We start from the raw sequence: 19374 nt of genomic DNA on the forward strand, positions 1-19374 counted from the left end.
ACTGTATGGCCTTGGGCCAGTCACTTAACTTCTCAGTGCCTCTGTCTCATCTGTCAAATGGTGACAAAATACCTATTCTCTCTCTCCCCTCTTGGACTATGATCACCCTGCGGACAGGTCTGTGATGGACCTGATTATACTCCACATAGCACAGTCCTTGTTATATGGTAAGTGCCTAACAAATACCACAATAATAATGATAATTATACAACACAAATAATAAAAACATTTTAGGCTCCTTGAGAGCAGGGATGGGATCATTCAACTGTTTTACTCTCCCAAGTATTTAGTACAGTGCTCTGCTAACAGGAGGTGCTTGATAAAGGTTTTTGATTGACATAAAATAAACCCAAAACTCTGTTCTGTTCATTCATTCTATATCTATCGAGTGCTTATGGTGTGCAAAGCACTGAACTAAGCACTTGGGAAAGTACAATATAACAACAGACACATTCCCTGCCCACAATGAGCTTACAGTCTCATCTGTTCGCCCTGCTCATGCCTGACTGCTTTCACTTCATCACACCACAGCTGCTTGGGTTTCCTGCTATCTTCCATTCTTCTAACAAACCCTACCTGGTAAAGCTATGTTGCCATGAGTGTTGCTCCTACTGACCATATTACAGAATATCTCTGTTTGTAACATTTCTCTCTATTCACTTTTGCATTTTACCGGGAAGATGACACTAATGAAACTGGCTAATAAGCTGAATGTGCTTTCTGAGGTAGATCCAGAGCTCGATCCATCAATCAGTCGAAACTATTTCTTGGGTGCCTTACGCATGAACCGAACTAGTACTTAAAGGAGTATAAAAGAAGCAGGGCACAGGTTCCCTTACTTCAAGGTGTTCATAATCTAATTAGAGACATAAAAATACTTATAAACATAAGGAGTACAGTGAAGAACAAGAATAAAATAGGTAGTAGCATGTATAATATGTATGTACACATACATACATGCATACACATATGTTTATCCACCAGCACATGTGTACATTAAGGGTAAGGGTAAGGTTGGGTATTCATTTGTAAGTGCTAAGGGTGACTGTTAAGTAAACATCATTTGGGAGAACAGGAATTTTTTGGCGAAGTCTTTCTGGGGGAGGTGGAATTTTAGACAGGCTTGGTAGATGGGGAGGACAGTGATAATTAAGATATAAGCAGGAAGAGCAAATTCCAGGCTAGAACTTCGTGAAGGTGCTTCTGTGGTGACATCTTAAAAGTGCTTTAATAGTTTTTTAAGGTTCCTTATGTTGAAGAGCAGTTGATCAGACTAGATAGCAGAGTATTATGTCCCCTGGTTGGAGATTTTCTATTTTTTCACACCCAGGGATTTGTGATTTTCTTGGTTTTGCTTATGGAAATAATTTCTTCAAAAGTTAGAGCTAAGGCCATAAATGTATATATATTTTACATTCTGATTTTTCTGTGGTATTTGGTAAGTGCTTTCAGGGTGGTAAACACTAGGACAGTAACAATATAATCAAATTAGACGCAGTCCATGTCCTACGTGGGTCTCACAGTCTTAATCCCCATTTAAACGATGAGGTAACAGAGGCCCAGAAAAGTTACGTGACTTGCCCAAGGTCACAGAGCAGACAAGTAGCAGATTCAAGATTAGAACCCAGATCCTCTGACTCCCAGATCTGTGCTCTTTCCACTATACAACACTGCTCTGCATGAAATGAACTTCACTGCTTTGGGTATTTTAGCAGATATAGCTGGTGTTCTAATGGCATGAAGAGTATACTCCTCAAAATACAGGAAAATATTTCAAAGAAATAAATTGTGTCTATCTTACCTCCTGAATTATAAATATGGTTTTACACACACTGCATGGAAATCATTGCAGGGAAACTAAAGACATGTATTTGGAAAAGAACAAGCAACACAATTATAGGATGCAGAAAGATCCTAGGTACAAAGATGGCTTAACCAGATACACATTAGTTGTAAACTGACCAGAAATTGAATATGAGTCAGCAAACCATTACTGGGATGTATTGTCAACACTGTGATTTTTTTTAAAATTAATGGTATTAGTTAAGTGCTTGCCATGTGTCAGACTGCTTACTATGTGTTAGGCACTGTACTAAGCGCTGGGGTAGATGCAAATTAATCCAGTTCGACATAATCCCTGCTCCCACGTGGAGTTTATAGTCTTTCCCCATTTTACAGATAACTGAGGCACAGAAAAGTTAAATGGCCTTCCCATGGTCACACAGAAGTGGCAGAGCTGTAATTAGAACCTGACTCATTCACTCTGACTCACAGGTCTATACTCTTTCCACTAGGCTACACTAATTCTTGCAAGAATCACTTTTTTTTTTTCTCTTGTCTGAAAAGAAGTGCTTTTTCTATTCTCAATTGGTCAGATTTTATTAGCATACTTTGTCCACTGTAACCAGCACAATTTGAAAAGGATGAGAAGAAAATGAAGAGGGTTAAGAAAAAAGCTACGGAAATGATCAAAGGGTTGGAAAATAGGTCATGCGAAAAGATTAAATGAATTGGGGTAACTACATTTTTGTCTTCAAGTGTTAGAATGGAGAAGCAGCGTGGCTCAGTGGAAAGAGCCCGGGCTTTGGAGTCAGAGGTCATGGGTTCGAATCCCAGCTCTGCCACTTGTCAGGCTGTGTGACTGTGGGCAAGTCACTTAACTTCTCTGTGCCTCAGTTTCCTCATCTGTAAAATGGGGATAAAGACTGTGAGCCCCACATGGAACAACCTGATTCCCCTATGTCTACCCCAGCGCTTAGAACAGTGCTCTGCACATAGTAAGCAATTAACAAATACCAACAAATACCAACATACTGACAAGTTGCCTTCTACATCCACTGTGAACCAAAGAAGAAGAAAAGGGATTAAATGAAAAGAAGAGTAAATGTGCTTGGACACAACTAAGAAATATGAGTACCATGGTGCAAAGACCTAGTAATGGATACCAAGGGAGTTGTGGAATCTCAATTCCTGGAAATTAAGAGAAAAAATAAACAACCATTTTTCCTTGATCATTTAGTTATCCACCAGCCTGGAGACAGGTGCCTGGAACAGATGGTTTCTGAATCTCCTTTACAGCTCTATGAATCCTTATTCTCAATATATTTAATTGTGGGCAATTTGAAGGGGATATTTCCCATAACTCCCTGATCTTGTGACCTACAGAACAACTCTCACAATCCTATCTTTTAATTAGAATGGAGGGGACTATGAGCAATTATTTATTCCACTGTCTCCAGGCAAAAATGGACCTACACTATTTTGGAAAAAAATTACGGTGTCCTGAAGGTGAAACCTTAAAAAATAACATAAAAAATATAATCAAAAAAGATCTCTGGACTTTAGGAAGCAGAAAAATAAAATCTCTATTTTAGGAAAATACCTATATTTAGTTGTCTTCCTAAAATGTGTAACAAATACCATTATATATATATATATGTATTTTTTTTAATTATATTCAAATGGTATTTGTTAAGGAGCTGGTATTTGTTAATATGCCAGGCACTGTACTAAGCACTGGGGAAGATATAAGCTAAGCAGGTTGAACACAGTTCATGTCCCATATAGGGCTCATAGTCTTGATCCCCATTTTGCAGATGAGACAGAGGACATGGGTTCTAATCACGGCTCTGCCATTGCTAGCTGTGTAACCTTGGAGAAGTCATTTATCTTCTCTGGGACTCAATTTCCTCAAGTATAAAATGGGTATTCAATTCCTGTTCTCTCTTCCCCTTAAGACAGGGAGCCCCATGCTGGACAGGGACTATGACCAATCTAACTGACTTGTAATAATAATAGTGGTATCTGTTAGGTGTTTACTATGTACCAGGTACTGTACTAAGCACCGGGGTAGTCACAAGATAATCAAGTTGGACATAGTCCATGTTCCATATAATGTTCACTGTCTTAATCCCCATTTTGCATTTGAGGTAACTGAGGCATAAAGAAGTTAAGTGACTTGCCCAGGGTCACATAGCAGTATGTGGAGGAACCAAGATTAAAACCTATGTCATCTGACTCCCAGGGCCATGCTCTTTCCACTAGGCCAAGCTTGTACCTACCCCAGTGCTTAGAACAGTGTTTGAAATATAGTAAGCGCTTAACAAATATTATAAAACAAACAAAACACATAAATGAGGTACCTGAAACCCAGAGAAGTTAAGTGATTTGCCCAAGTTCACACAGCTGACAAGTGTTGGAGGTGAAATAAGAACACAGGCCATCTGACTCCAAGGCCCATATGCTTTTCACTAGGCAACACTGCTTCTTTCATTTTCCTGTAGTTTCTGTGATTGAATTTGTCTTCCAACTCTGTCATACTGTACTCTCACAAGCATTAATCCAGTGCTCTGCACACAGTAAGTGTTCAATAAATACAATTCATCTGTTGACTTTGAATGCTTGAATGTAGGACAGATTCTGGGACTGAAATCTAAACATGAGAAACAATCTATACTAGTAGATAGCACGAATCTGGGAATCAGAAGAACCTGGGTTTTAATTCCTCCTCTACCTCCTGTCTTCTGTGTGACTTTAGTCAAGTCACTTCAGTTTTCTGTGCTTCAGTTATCTCAACTGAAAAATGGAGATTAAGACTATGAGTCCCATGTGGAACAGGGACTGTGCCCAACCTAATGTACTTGTATTTAACCCAGTTCTTAGTACAGTGCCTGGCACATAAATAAGCACTTAACAAATACAGTAAAAAAAAAAAAGAATGGAAGGGGTGTTTAATGACCAAGCTATCCATCTTAGTGTGTCCTGTTCTCATTTCCCCAACGTCTGACTGTTTTCCTTACCCATACCTTGAACTCCTTCTCTTTTAAAGCCTGTCAGAATACAGCTCTCCCCATATTCAAAGTCTCTTGAAATCACACCTACAACTGGAAGCCTTCCCAAAATAATTTGTATCAGTACTGTCATCCCAACAGCCACCATTTAAATCATATGCTTTATATAAACATACTACTATGTTTACACATACAATCAGCACAATCAGGTCTGAGCTCCCCAAAGTCACCCCTCCGCCTCTCCCCTCCCCCCCACCAACCCTCTCCCCTACTTTTCCATCCTTCCCTGCAGTATCCTCAGAGGAGATCTCCTCCCTCCTCGCAGGTGCCACCCCCTCCACCTGCGCCTTGGACCCCATTCCCTCTCACCTTATTAAAACCATCGCCCCTACCCTCCTCCCTTCCTTAACTTCTATTTTTAACCACTCAATCTCCAATGGCTCCTTCCCCTCTGCCTTCAAACATGCCCATGTCTCCCCCATCCTAAAAAAACCCGCTCTTGACCCCACTTCCCCCTCCAGTTATCGCCCTATCTCCCTACTACCCTTCCTTTCCAAAATCCTAGAACGAGTCGTCTACAATCGATGCTTAGAATTCCTTAACTCCCATTCTCTCCTAGACCCCCTCCAATCTGGCTTCCCTCCCCTCCACTCCACCGAGACTGCTCTCTCTAAGGTCACCCATGACCTCCTTCTTGCCAAATCCAATGGCTCCTACTCCATTCTGATCCTCCTTGACCTCTCTGCTGCCTTTGACACTGTCGACCATCCCCTCCTCCTCCATACCTTATCTCACCTTGGCTTCACGGACTCCGTCCTCTCCCGGTTCTCCTCTTACCTCTCTGGCCAGTCATTCTCGGTCTCCTTCGCTGACGACTCCTCCCCCTCCCATCCTTTAACTGGTGGAGTTCCTCAAGGGTCAGTTCTTGGCCGTCTTCTGTTCTCCATTTACACTCACTCCCTCGGTGAACTCATTCGCTCTCACGGCTTTGACTACCATCTCTACGCGGATGACATGCAGATCTACATCTCCGCCCCTGTCCTCTCCCCCTCCCTTCAGGCTCGCATCTCCTCCTGCCTCCGGGACGTCTCCACCTGGATGTCGGCCCGCCACCTAAAACTCAACATGAGCAAGACTGAGCTCCTCATCTTCCCTCCCAAACCCGGTCCTCTCCCAGACTTCCCTATCACCATGGATGGCACGACCATCCTTCCTGTCTCTCAGGCCCGCAATCTCGGTGTCATCCTTGACTCGTCTCTCTCCTTCACCCCACACATCCTACCCGTTACCAAGACCTGCCGGTTTCACCTTTACAATATCACCAAGATCTTCCCTTTCCTCTCCACCCAAACGGCTACCTTACTGCTACGGGCTCTCGTTATATCCCAGCTAGACTACTGTGTCAGCCTTCTCTCTGATCTCCCTTCCTCCTCTCACTCCAGTCTATTTTTCACTCCGCTGCCCGGCTCACCTTCCTGCAGAAACGCTCTGGGCATGTCACTCCCCTTCTTAAACAACTCCAGTGGTTGCCTATCAACCTCCACTCCAAACAAAGACTCCTCACTCTAGGCTTCAAGGCTCTACATCACCTTGCCCCTTCCTACCTCTCCTCCCTTCTCTCTTTCTACTGCCCACCCTGCACGCTCCGCTCCTCTGCCGCCCACCTCCTCACCATCCCTCGGTCTTGCCTATCCCGCCGTCGACGGCTGGGCATGTCCTCCCACGGTCCTGGAACGCCCTCCCTCCTCACCTCTGCCAAACTAATTCTCTTCCCCTCTTCAAAGCCCTACTTAAAACTCACCTCCTCCAAGAGGCCTTCCCAGACTGAGCTCCCCTTCTCCCTCTACTCCCTCTACCACCCCCCCTCACCTCTCCGCAGCTTAACCCTCTTTTCCCCCCTTTTCCCTCTGCTCCTCCCCCTCTCCCTTCCCGTCCCCTCAGCACTGTACTTGTCTGCTCAACTGTATATATTTTCTTTACCCTATTTATTTTGTTAATGAATTGTACATCGCCTTGATTCTATTTAGTTCCCATTGTTTTTACGAGATGTTCTTCCCCTTGACTCTATTTATTGCCATTGTTCTTGTCTGTCTGTCTCCCCCAATTAGACTGTAAGCCTGTCAAACGGCAGGGACTGTCTCTATCTGATGCCGACTTGTTCATTCCAAAGGCTTAGTACAGTGCACTGCACATAGTAAGTGCTCAATAAATAATATTGAATGAATGAATGAACATACACATATAGCCATAGTCTGGCTATTACCAACATTATCCCTATTTCTTCCCCCTACTCTGACTTTTTGTAAATAACTTTTTGCCTGCTGCTGATTGTGAACCCTTAATTCTTTCACTCCTATGACCCCTTTCTAAGACTTAGTATGGTGCTTGGGACATTCAAAACACTCAGTAAATACTAATCCTGATGATGATAAGATGGGAGAAGGGAAACGGTAGAAGAGGGCACATCTCCTCCAAGAAGCCTTCCCTGACTAAGCCCTCCTCTCTTCTCCCACTCCCTTCTGTGCCGCCCTTGCTCCTTCATTCATTCTCCCTCCCATCCCCACTGCACATATGTACATGTCTTTAATTTATTTATCTGTTTACTCATTTTATATTAATATCTGTCTCCCCCTCTATACTCTGAATTCATTGTGTACAGGAATGTGTCTGTTTGTGATTACACTGTACTCTCCCAAGCACTTAGTACTGTGCTTTGCACACAGTAAGTGTTCAATAAATATGACTGAATGAATGAATGAAAGAAGGCAGGTGGCCACAGGACATTGAAGACAAGCCATGGGAGCAGTGTGGGCTGGTGGAGAGGGTACGGGTCTGACAGTCAATAGGACAAGGGTCCTAGTCCTAGCTCTGCCACTTGTCTGCTGTGTGACCTTGGACAAGTCACTTCATTTCTATGTGCCTCAGTTACCTGATTTTTAAAATGGGGATTAAGACTCTGAGCCCTTTGTGGGACTTGGATTGTGTCCAACCTGATCATCTTATATCTACTCCAACTCATAGTAAGCACTTAACAAATGCCATAAAAAAGGCCACCACCTCATCCACTCCCAGGTGCCTTCCTACTCCTGTATGCCTCTTTGGCCAGCAATTTTGTACCTTCTGTTGCCAACAGACCATGGGGCACACTACTGTGGTCACTTCCCCAAAAATATTCACCGCAAATAATAATTACCAGAGGTAATTTTTTCTAGTTTTTAAACTTCTTTCTCTGTGCAATCTAGGGAAATGAATGAAAAAAGGAGTTTTATAAAAGCCAATCCATTCGGAATCATCATTAAAATAAGGAAAAGAAGAGATGCAGTTGCTTGGTTCATCCTCCTGTGGACAGGAGGAGAAACAAAATGGCAAAGTGATTAGGACAAGTGGAGGTAAAGTGAAATAACCCAAGAAGAATGGCAGAGAAACAATCGGTTTATTGCCAGTTTTCCGTAGTGTGGGCTGAAGCAGACTTTCTTTTCCTTGCTACAATTTTCTTCCAGCATATCTGCATTACAGAATGTGTTATTTAGGCTTTGCTAAATCAATAGGGAATGTAACTTTGAGAGTCAATACTGTCCCACTAAAAGACCCCCTAGTGTCCCCATTGGGGAAATATGAACTTTTACTGTGAGAGACATTATATTCAAGGTTTTCTAAACCATCAGAAAGGAAAATTTGGAGTAAACTTGAGTGCTTATATTTAGATTATGTTCACTTCAAATAACCCAGTCGTACCTGTCATACTGAGCCACATGGGAACATGGAAGAAAATGTTTAATTATAAATCATTTAATCAACCAATGGTATTTATTGAGCACTTACTATGTGCAGAGCACTGGGAAAAGCGCTAGGGAGAGTACAATATCTTCCCTACCCACAAGGAGCTTCCAGTCTAGAGGGGGAGAGAGATATTAATATAATTGAACTCAGCAAGAACGATAATGAGTTCTACAGTCTTCTAAATGTTTTAATATAACACACAGTCATAAAAATATGAGGCTTTATTTCTTTTAAACTAAAAGATTGAGTGAAATCTGCTTTAGAATTTGAAATTCTGATCATCATCAATACTCCTATAAAGTTTATTACTGTTAGATGATGAACTTATTCCGGTGGTAAAGTGTCTCGAGAACACTGGGCATAGAGCAAGGTCAACTGTCTACTTTAATTGCTATTGCAGATTACACTGCTGCTGTGAATGGAATATTAACAAAATACTTTTCTCTGCTTTGTTCTGAAGCTCCTTTTTAAATGTCAGAATTTGAACTGGTTAAAAATATGAAAGCACACAACTTTCACATGTATTTTTGCTTAGCCTAATCAGAGTTTAACACCTAACTTCCGATATGAATCCCTAAATGCAAACACTTCTATAGTCCTCCAAATTCAAAGCTTTTCATGATTTGTCCTTTAATGTTTCTTTTGTTGACTTGAAAGTAAGATCATTATGGGCAGGGATTGTGACTGCTAAATCCATTGTATTGTACTCTCCCAAGGGCTTAGTAGAGTGCTCTTCACAACCTGAGCTCTCATTAATTAGCATTGATTGACTGAATGTGGTCAATCAGTAGAATGTACTGAAGATCCATTTTGTACAGAGAGCATTGTGTAGGTTACAAAATAGAAGACCTGATTCTTACTTAACAACCTAATGAAGGGTTTGGGACACACATACATATAAAAAACAAAAAAGAAACATAAAATTCAAAAGAAGGGAGCAAATAAATAAAAATTGCATAAGAACAAAAATGTCAGTAACATATGTTCGTTATGAGTAGGGAATGAGTCCACTAATTCTGTTGTATTGTGCTCTCCCAAGCACTTAATACAGTGTTCTGCATATAGTAATCACCCAGTAAACACCACTGATTGATTATTTCACTAGTACAGTGAATTAAGAGAGACCAAACAAGTGTCGAAAATTCAGACGTGCAAATCACACTGACATCAAAGGGCAAGCACTCCAACTATCAGCACTCACTAGTAAACTTTCCCAACCTGGCCTGCTAAAATTCAGAAGACATGTTTTTTTCCTACTAAGAAGCCCTGAGCTGTGAAATGTTTCCACTGACAATACAAGTGACCTTAAGGATATAGGAGAAAGATGGGAAAACCCACCTGCTTGAATCAGCTCCAATCAGCCTTTATGGATTAAAAATATTGCCCAGATTGTTAAGGAAGGAAATATTTCTTCAACTTGGCACTGCTTCATAGCAAAGCAGTTTACCTTTAAGGCATTTATCTATTGCAATATAAACTTACTGTATCAAACCAAATAAATAGATTATCCTATACAAAAAACTCCCTCTTCCATTAAAAATTTTTTTATCAAAAATGGGCAAGTACGGGAACACAGAAACCAAATATCTGAGTTTAAAATGTCCAAATGATATCCATGTGTATGTACATGTACATATATAGACATTTTAAATTGAACTCTATAAGAAAAAAGGAAAAGAAAACCCTTTAATCTCAAGTAAATTGTTTTGAAAAGACTGCATTACCAACCAGTACTACTCAGTTATAAAATATCATTCATGCAAACTGACTAAATGACTAACACCAAATTACTTTTATTAATCATATCATAAATGGTTTGGGGGAGGGTCCGGGGATGTGTGTGGGTCAACTGTCTTGGGTTCAGTAGAGGAAGTGGTCCAGAAAGCCCAAATCAATCAATCGTATTTATTGAGTGCTTAATAGGGCAGAGGACTGCACTAAGCACTTGGGAGAGTACAACAAAATTGGTAGACAAGCACCTACAATGGAACTACGTGCCTGGGAGTCAGAAGGTCATGGGTTCTAATCCCTCCTCCATCACTTTTCTGCTGTGTGACCATGGGCACATCACTTCTTTGTGCCTCGGTTAACTCATCTGTAAAATGGGGAAGAAAAATGTGAGACCTTTGCGGGACATGAACTGTGTCCCACTGGATTTGGTTCTACCTACCCCGGCACTTAATATAGTGCCTGGCACATAGTAAGTGCTTAACAAATACCATAATTATCATTAATCATTTTTGCACCTGGCCTGTCACTGGGTTCCTAGGCTTGTCTCAGGATGTAAGCCCCTCCTCCTCACCTCCCCCTTTTTCCCCTAACCAGTAGAGCAAATGAGCAGTGTGGGTTGATAGCTAAATACTTCCCAGTTTGGTCTCTTGCCTATGAACTTAACCTGACAGACCTCAGCTCTTCCCAAGTCCAAGCCCTCTCTAACACTTAATACACTTCCTCCAGCCAGTTTTCTTTGATTCATTCCCATCATCCCATGTCATGTCATCAAGTACTCATGCATTCATTTCTATCAAAACTCAGCTCTTGGACAAATGTACAACAGCACAGTAAATCATTCATTCTGATTAATGTATTTATAAATATTTTTATACCTGCCTCAACCATTAGACTGTAAATTCCTTGTGGACAGGCATCAGGTCACTTGCTTTGGTTGTACTTTCCCACGGGAAAGTTCAAGCTTATTGGGGATGGAGAATGCATCTACAACTCTACTGTACTCTCCCAAGTGTTTAGAACAGTGGTCTGCAAGCAGTAAGGGCTCAACAAATAATAATAATAATTGTGTTATTTGCAAAATGCTTACTATGTGCCAGGTGCTGTCCTAAGTGCTGGGTTAGATATAAGCAATTTGGGTTGGATGCGGTCCCTTTCCCACATGGGGCTCATATTCTTAATCCCCATTTGACAGATAGAGAAACTGAGGCACAGAAAAATGGCATCTGTTATTCGTATATGTTAAACACTGTTCTAAGTACTGGGGCAGATTTAAGTTAATCAGGTTGGACAGAGTCGCAGATTTAAGTTAATCAGGTTGGACAGAGTCCTACAATAGGAAGGAAAACAGGCAGTGAATCCCCAGGAGGAAACAGAAGCACAGAGAATTGAAGTGACTTGCCCAAGGTCATATAGCAAACAAGTGGTGGAGGTGGAAGTAGAACCCAGGCCCTCTGACTCTCAGGGCTGTGCTCTTTCCCCTAAGCCATGAACTTCTCCAAATCAATCAATACCACTGACTGATTGATTACAACCACTGATCGTTCACTAAATACCATTACTACTACTACTTTTGAACTAGGTGTGGGATTGTGCTGAGCTGAGTCTCAGCTCCCTCCAGAAGGCCCGTGCCCCTTCTGCCCCTGGAGAAGGCATGGGTGAGGTATCAATTTCTATCAATCAAATTTTTATTAAGCAAAAACTCTTCACTAATGGCTTCAAAGCTCTCCATCACCTTGCCCCCTCCTACCTCACCTCCCTCCTCTCCTTCTATAGCCCAGCCCGCACACTCTGCTCCTCTGGTGCTCACCTTCTCACTGTCCCTCGTTCTCACCTGTCTTACCGTCAACCACTGGCCCACATCCTACCTCTGGCCTGGAATGCCCTCCCTCCTCAAATCTGCCAAACTAGCACACTTCCCCCTTCAAAGCCCTACTGAAAGTTCACCCCCTCCAGGAGGCCTTCCCAGACTAAGGCCCCCTTTTCCTCAGCTCTCCCTCCCCTCCCCATTTTCCTGACTTGCTCCTTTTGCTCTACCCTCCGAATTACAGCACTTGTGTATATATGCACATATCTATAACTCTATATTAATGCCTGTTTACTTGTTCTAATATGAATATACCTATAATTCTATTTATTCATTCATTCATTCAGTAATATTTATTGAGCGCTTACTGTGTGCAGAGCACTGTACTAAGCGCTTGGAATGTAGAAATCAGTAACAGATAGAGACAGTCCCTGCCCTTAGACAGGCTTACAGTCTAACTGGGGGAGACAGACAGAAAAAGACAATAGCAATAAATAGAATCAAGGGGATGAACATCTCATTAAAACAATAGCAAATAAAAAGAATCAAGATGATGTACATCTCATTAACAAAATAATAGAATCAAGGTGAGGTGCATCTCATTAACAAAATAAATAGGGTAATGAAAATATATACAGTTGAGTGGACGAGTACAGTGCTGAGGGGAGGGGTAGGGAGAGGGGGAGGAGCAGAGGGAAAGGAGGGAAAAGAGGGCTTAGCTGAGGGGAGGGGAGGGGGGGTAGAGGGGTAGCAGAGGGAAAGGGGGAGCTCAGTCTGGGAAGGCCTCTTGGAAGAGGTGAGCTCTAAGTTGGGTTTTGAAGAGGGGAAGAGAATTAGTTTTGCAGAGGTGAGGAGGGAGGGCGTTCCAGGACTGTGGGAGGATGTGGCCCAGGGGTCGAAGCTCCCCTACTTTCCCATCCTTCCCTGCAGTATCCTCAGAGGAGATCTCCTCCCTCCTCGCAGGTGCCACCCCCTCCACCTGCGCCTCGGACCCCATTCCCTCTCACCTTCTTAAAACCATCGCCCCTGCCCTCCTACCTTCCTTAACTTCTATTTTTAACCACTCAATCTCCAAGGGCTCCTTCCCCTCTGCCTTCAAACATGCCCATGTCTCCCCCATCCTAAAAAAACCCGCTCTTGACCCCACTTCCCCCTCCAGTTATCGTCCTATCTCCCTACTACCCTTCCTTTCCAAAATCCTAGAACGAGTCATCTACAATCGATGCTTAGAATTCCTTAACTCCCATTCTCTCCTAGACCCCCTCCAATCTGGCTTCCGTCCCCTCCACTCTACCGAGACTGCTCTCTCTAAGGTCACCCATGACCTCCTTCTTGCCAAATCCAATGGCTCCTACTCCATTCTAATCCTCCTTGACCTCTCTGCTGCCTTTGACACTGTCGACCATCCCCTCCTCCTCCATACCTTATCTCACCTTGGCTTCACGGACTCCGTCCTCTCCTGGTTCTCCTCTTACCTCTCTGGCTGGTCATTCTCGGTCTCCTTCGCTGGAGCCTCCTCCCCCTCCCATCCTTTAACTGTTGGAGTTCCTCAAGGGTCAGTTCTTGGCCGTCTTCTGTTCTCCATTTACACTCACTCCCTCGGTGAACTCACTCGCTCTCATGGCTTTGACTACCATCTCTACGCAGATGACACGCAGATCTACATCTCCGCCCCTGTCCTCTCCCCCTCCCTTCAGGCTCGCATCGCCTCCTGCCTCCGGGACATCTCCACCTGGATGTCGGCCCGCCATCTAAAACTCAACATGAGCAAGACTGAGCCCCTCATCTTCCCTCCCAAACCCGGTCCTCTCCCAGACTTCTCTATCACCGTTGATGGCACGACCATCCTTCCCGTCTCTCAGGCCCGCAATCTCGGTGTCATCCTTGACTCGTCTCTCTCGTTCACCCCACACATCCTATCCGTTACCAAGACCTGCCGGTTTCACCTCTACAATATCGCCAAGATCCGCCCTTTCCTCTCCACCCAAACGGCTACCTTACTGTTACGGGCTCTCGTTATATCCCGGCTAGACTACTGTGTCAGCCTTCTCTCTGACCTCCCTTCCTTCTCTCTCGCCCGGCTCCAGTCTATTCTTCACTCCGCTGCCCGGCTCATCTTCCTGCAGAAACGATCTGGGCATGTCACTCCCCTTCTTAAACAACTCCAGTGGTTGCCTATCAACCTCCGCTCCAAACAAAAACTCCTCACTCTAGGCTTCAAGGCTCTCCATCACCTTGCCCCTTCCTACCTCTCCTCCCTTCTCTCTTTCTACCACCCACCCCGCACGCTCCACTCCTCTGCCGCCCACCTCCTCACCGTCCCTCGGTCTCGCCTATCCCGCCGTCGACCCCTGGGTCACGTCCTCCCGCGGTCCTGGAACGCCCTCCCTCCTCACCTCTGCCAAACTGATTCTCTTTCCCCCTTCAAAACCCTACTTACAACTCACCTCCTCCAAGAGGCCTTCCCAAACTGAGCTCCTCTTCTCCCTCTACTCCCTCTGCCATCCCCCCTTTACCTCTCCACAGCTAAACCCTCATTTTCCCATTTTCCCTCTGCTCCTCCACCTCTCCCTTCCCATCCCCACATCACTGTACTTGTCCGCTCAACTGTATATATTTTCTTTACCCTATTTATTTTGTTAATAAATTGTACATCGCCTTGATTCTATTTAGTTGCCATTGTTTTTACGAGATGTTCTTCCCCTTGACTCTGTTTATTGCCATTGTTCTTGTCTGTCTGTCTCCCCCGATTAGATTGTAAGCCCATCAAACGGCAGGGACTGTCTCTATCTGTTGCCGACTTGTTCATCCCAAGCGCTTAGTACAGTGCTCTGCACATAGTAAGCGCTCAATAAATACTATTGAATGAATGAATGAATGATGGCGGGATAGGCGAGAACGGGGGACGGTGAGGAGGTGGGTGGCAGAGGAGTGAAGCATGCGGGGTGGGCAGTAGAAAATGCTATTGATGCCTGTTTACTTGTTTTGATGTTTGTCTCTCCCCTTCTAGACTGTAAGCCCACTGTTGCTTTGTTGCTGAATTGTACTTTCCAAGCACTTAGTACAATGCTCTGCACACAGTAAATGCTCAGTAAATACTATTGAATGAATGAATAAGGTAGGGAAGGAAGGAATATAGGTATGGATATGACCAAACAAGCACACTCATTCAGAAGACTAAGACCCTTATACGCACACCCACACAGGGTTATACAGCATGCTTTTCTTCTTTTGAGCTCACAAATACATTTTCATCTCTTAGGTCTTATTGATTATCCTTCCTTACAAAGAGCAGTGAAGTAGTGAGCGGGAACAGCACAGAACATTGATTTGTAATCCCTTGCCTAAAACATAGGTTCGGAATGCACATGATATATTTAAAGATTTAGAATTTGATAAATCTGCTGCCACTTTCAGAATAACAAGTGATCCTAAAATTGCAATGCACATTTTAAATCTGATAGGAATGATAGCATTTACTCCACAGCCTAAATCAGGGTAATATCTTACATGTCATACTCAACTAAAGGCCTAAACAGGAAAAAAATACTTCAAGTTTAAAGGTACCCCAATTTAAACAGTTTCAGCTACTAATATTACAGAGATAATTTGGACATTTGACATCCGCCCCCACCACACAGTCCTCATGGCACTTATGTGCATACTTTATTTATTATTATTATTCATGTTAATGTCTGTTTTCCCCTCTAGACTATGATCTTATTATGGGCAGGGAACATGTCTGCTAATTCTCCTGTATTGTGCTGTCCCAAGTGCTTAGAACAGTGTTCTGCATATAGTAAGTGCTCAATAAATACCACTGACTGATTGATAGATTAGACACACCAGATCATGCATTTACTGTGTGGTTTCAAGGCCCACCTCACAGAGAGTGTCTCACAGATTTCTTTCTAAACCACTCCCCTTGTCTAGCCAGGCCTCTACCTTTTCTGTACCACTATCTCAAACTCAAGGGAACAAAGAGGGAGGTCTTCATATTTTTCACAAGTTCTGCTTTACCTCTTTCCAAAAGCAAAGAAACAAATATGTGCTGCCTATGAAGTATGCAAGGATGTTGACTCCTTTTCCTGTCCTCTTTTTAATACCCAATAAGATAGCAATTTTGATAAAAGGCAATTCAGATTTCTCTTGAAATCAGACACAGGTTTTGTCACATATTGAGTGTCCTAGCCATCAAATTACATTTCATGGGTTTTATTACAAATATTAACCAATTACATTCTTCATTATCGTTTTTGACAAGGAGATAATAACCCCCAGCTCTTTGTAAAACATCTGGTCTATCCTTTGATGACTAAAAATCAATTATAATTTAAAATTATTTGGGGCAACATTTGAATACTCTTCTGGATTTTCTGGTGACATTGTAAACTGATTCGTTCATGACAATCCTGTCTGTCATCAGAAAAGGGAGATTTTGAAAACTTATTTTTTGTCCTAAGCAAATGTCCTTGCTTGATGTGTACAAGAGGCAGAATATAGAATGCAGTAATCAAAAATGATCATTTGTTCAAATAAAACACGATATTTAAAATTAATTTCAAAAAGTATTTTATAATACCCGTGAACTTACAGACTATTTTTATTTGGGGAGTAAAGAAGAACTTCAGAAGATTCTCTCACAAACTACATATATTAAATTCAGAAAAAAATGAAATTTCCTATTCTAGTAATTTATGATACTATGTCAAGAGGGTCATCAAGTTTATACTGATATATGCAGAATACTGATCCCTATAGAATATTTTGCAATGTTCAAATTGCTTTTCCAATTAGTGTATGTGGAGATAATGGGCTTTTTCATGTCTTTCAGTCTCCACATTTACTTTAGCTCTTGTTAAAGCTCTTAGCTCTAGTAGCTCTTGCTGCTAGAATGGGCAGCAGTTTTGAAAAAAAAAGATACAGAAAAGTGGTGTAGCCAAAACAACTGTTCTGTGAGATTATTGATGACTTTCACTTTAGGAAAAGTAAAGTAATCTCATGTCATCCCCATCCTAGCATGCCATGTTGACAATCGAGTAATTCTGCCTCCTATCCAAGTCTCCAGCCTCTCCCTTTCTGTCTGTTCCACCAGTGTCATTTCCTGGAGTTAGGTATAATGTCTACCAACTCGATTGTACTGTTATCTTCCATGCTTTTAGTATAGTGCTCTGAACATGGTAAATTCAGCTCCTCATCTTCCCTCCCAAGCCCTGTCCTCTTCCTGACTTCTCTATCACTGTAGACGGTACGACCATCCTTCCCGTCTCTCTGGCCCACAACCTCGGTGTCATCTTTGACTTGGCTCTCTCGTTCACCCCACACATCTGATCTGTCACCAAAACCTGCCAGTCTCACCTTTATAATATAGCCAAGATCTGCCCTTTCCTCTCCACCCAAACGGCTACAGGCTCTTGTAATATCCCAGTTAGATTACTGTGTCAGCCTGCTCTCTGATCTCCCTTCCTCCTCTCTCTCCCCACTCCAGTCTATTCTTCACTCCACTGCCCGGCTCATCTTCCTGCAGAAATGCTCTGGCCATTTCACTCCCCTTCTTAAAAACCTCCAGTGGTTGCTTGACAACCCCCGCACAAAACAAAAACTTTTCACTCTAGGCTTCAAGGCTCTCTATCACCTTGCCCCTTCCTACCTCTCCTCCCTTCTCTCTTCCTTCTGCCCACCCCGCACGCTCCGCTCCTCTGCCGCCCACCTCCTCACCGTCCCCCATTCTCGCCTATCCCGCCATCGACCACTGGGCCACGTCCTCCCACGGTCCTGGAACACCCTCCCTCCTCACCTCCGCCAAACTGATTCTCTTCCCCTCTTCAAAACCCTACTTAAAGCTCACCTCCTCCAAGAGGCCTTCCCAGACTGAGCTCTCCTTTGCCCTCTACTCCCTCTACTCCCCCCTTCACCTCTCTGCAGCTAAACCCTCTTTTCCCCCCATTTCCCTCTGCTCCTCCCCCCTCCCTTCCCATCCCTCAGCTCTGTACTCGTCCGCTCAACTGTATATATTTTCATTACCCTATTTATTTTGTTAATGAAATGTACATCGCCTTGATTCTATTTATTTGCTATTGCTTTAATGAGATGTTCATCCCCTTGATTCTATTTATTGCTATTGTTCTTGTCTGTCCATCTCCCCTGATTAGACTGTAAGCCCGTCAAAGGGCAGGGACTGTTTCTATCTGTTACCGATTTGTACATTCCAAGTGCTTAGTACAGTGCTCTGCACATAAATAAATAAATAAATAAATAAATAAATAAATAAATAAATAAATAAATAAATAAATAACTGTGGTATTTATTAAGCCTTACTATGAGCAAAGCACTCTTCTAAGCGCTTGGGGATACAAGGTGATCAGTTTGTCCCATGTGGGGCTCACAGTTTTAATCCCCATTTGACAGATGAGGTAACTGAGGCACAGAGAAGTTAGGTGACTTGCCCAAGGTCACACAGCTGACTAGCAGCAGAGCCGGGATTAGAACCCGTGATCTCTGACATAGTAAGCGCTCAATAAATACTATTGAATGAAAATTCTCTATAAATACCGTTCATTGCCTCCTATCTCTCTTTACTCTTTACCCCACTTTTCACTCATCCATGGCTTTTTAAAATTGCCCCCCTATTTTTCACTTGCTGTCATGCACGTACCCATTACCTCTCAGGGCCACCAATTTTTCACTCACAGTCCCCCCTTCAGCAAACACACACACACACACACACACACACACAAACCCAAAACCTGAGGTCAGTTTTTTTTTTTTGCTTTAAACTTGTATCATGACCACAGTTGGCCCCTTCTGGATCTGGAGCTCCTGATTTTGCTCTTTGCTCAACCAGAACCTGGTTGTCAGAGGTTGGGGAGTAAGAGGTCTGATACCACTGTTTTTTTTCCACTCTCCCTCCCCAAAAAAATTTCCATCCCCACGATGTAGTACTATCTCTGTGCATATGGTTCTCATATCTACATTTCCAGCCTTAATCTCCCTCCTTCTCTGCAGTCTCGCATTTCCTCCTGTCTTCAAGACATCTCTACTTGGATGTCTGCCCTTTACCTCAAACTTAACATATCAAAAACAGAACTTTCTTATCATACCACTCAAACCCTGTCTTCCCCCTGACTTTCCCATCACTGTAGATGTCACTACCATCCTTCCTGTCTCATGAGCCCATAACCTTGGTATTATCCTTGACTTCTCTCTCTCATTCAACCAACATAATTCAATCCATCACTTAATTCCTACTGGTTCCACCTTCACAACTTT

General features: G+C 43.0%; 1 protein-coding gene across 5 annotated transcripts in view; it reads right to left on the reverse strand.

Annotated features, from left to right (window-relative positions):
- SPAG16 (sperm associated antigen 16) overlaps positions 1–19374 on the reverse strand; it is a 772121-nt gene that overhangs the window by 596237 nt on the left and 156510 nt on the right. The window lies entirely within an intron of this gene.

The sequence above is a fragment of the Ornithorhynchus anatinus genome, chromosome 7 (assembly GCF_004115215.2).
Source record: "Ornithorhynchus anatinus isolate Pmale09 chromosome 7, mOrnAna1.pri.v4, whole genome shotgun sequence".
NCBI lineage: Eukaryota > Metazoa > Chordata > Mammalia > Monotremata > Ornithorhynchidae > Ornithorhynchus > Ornithorhynchus anatinus.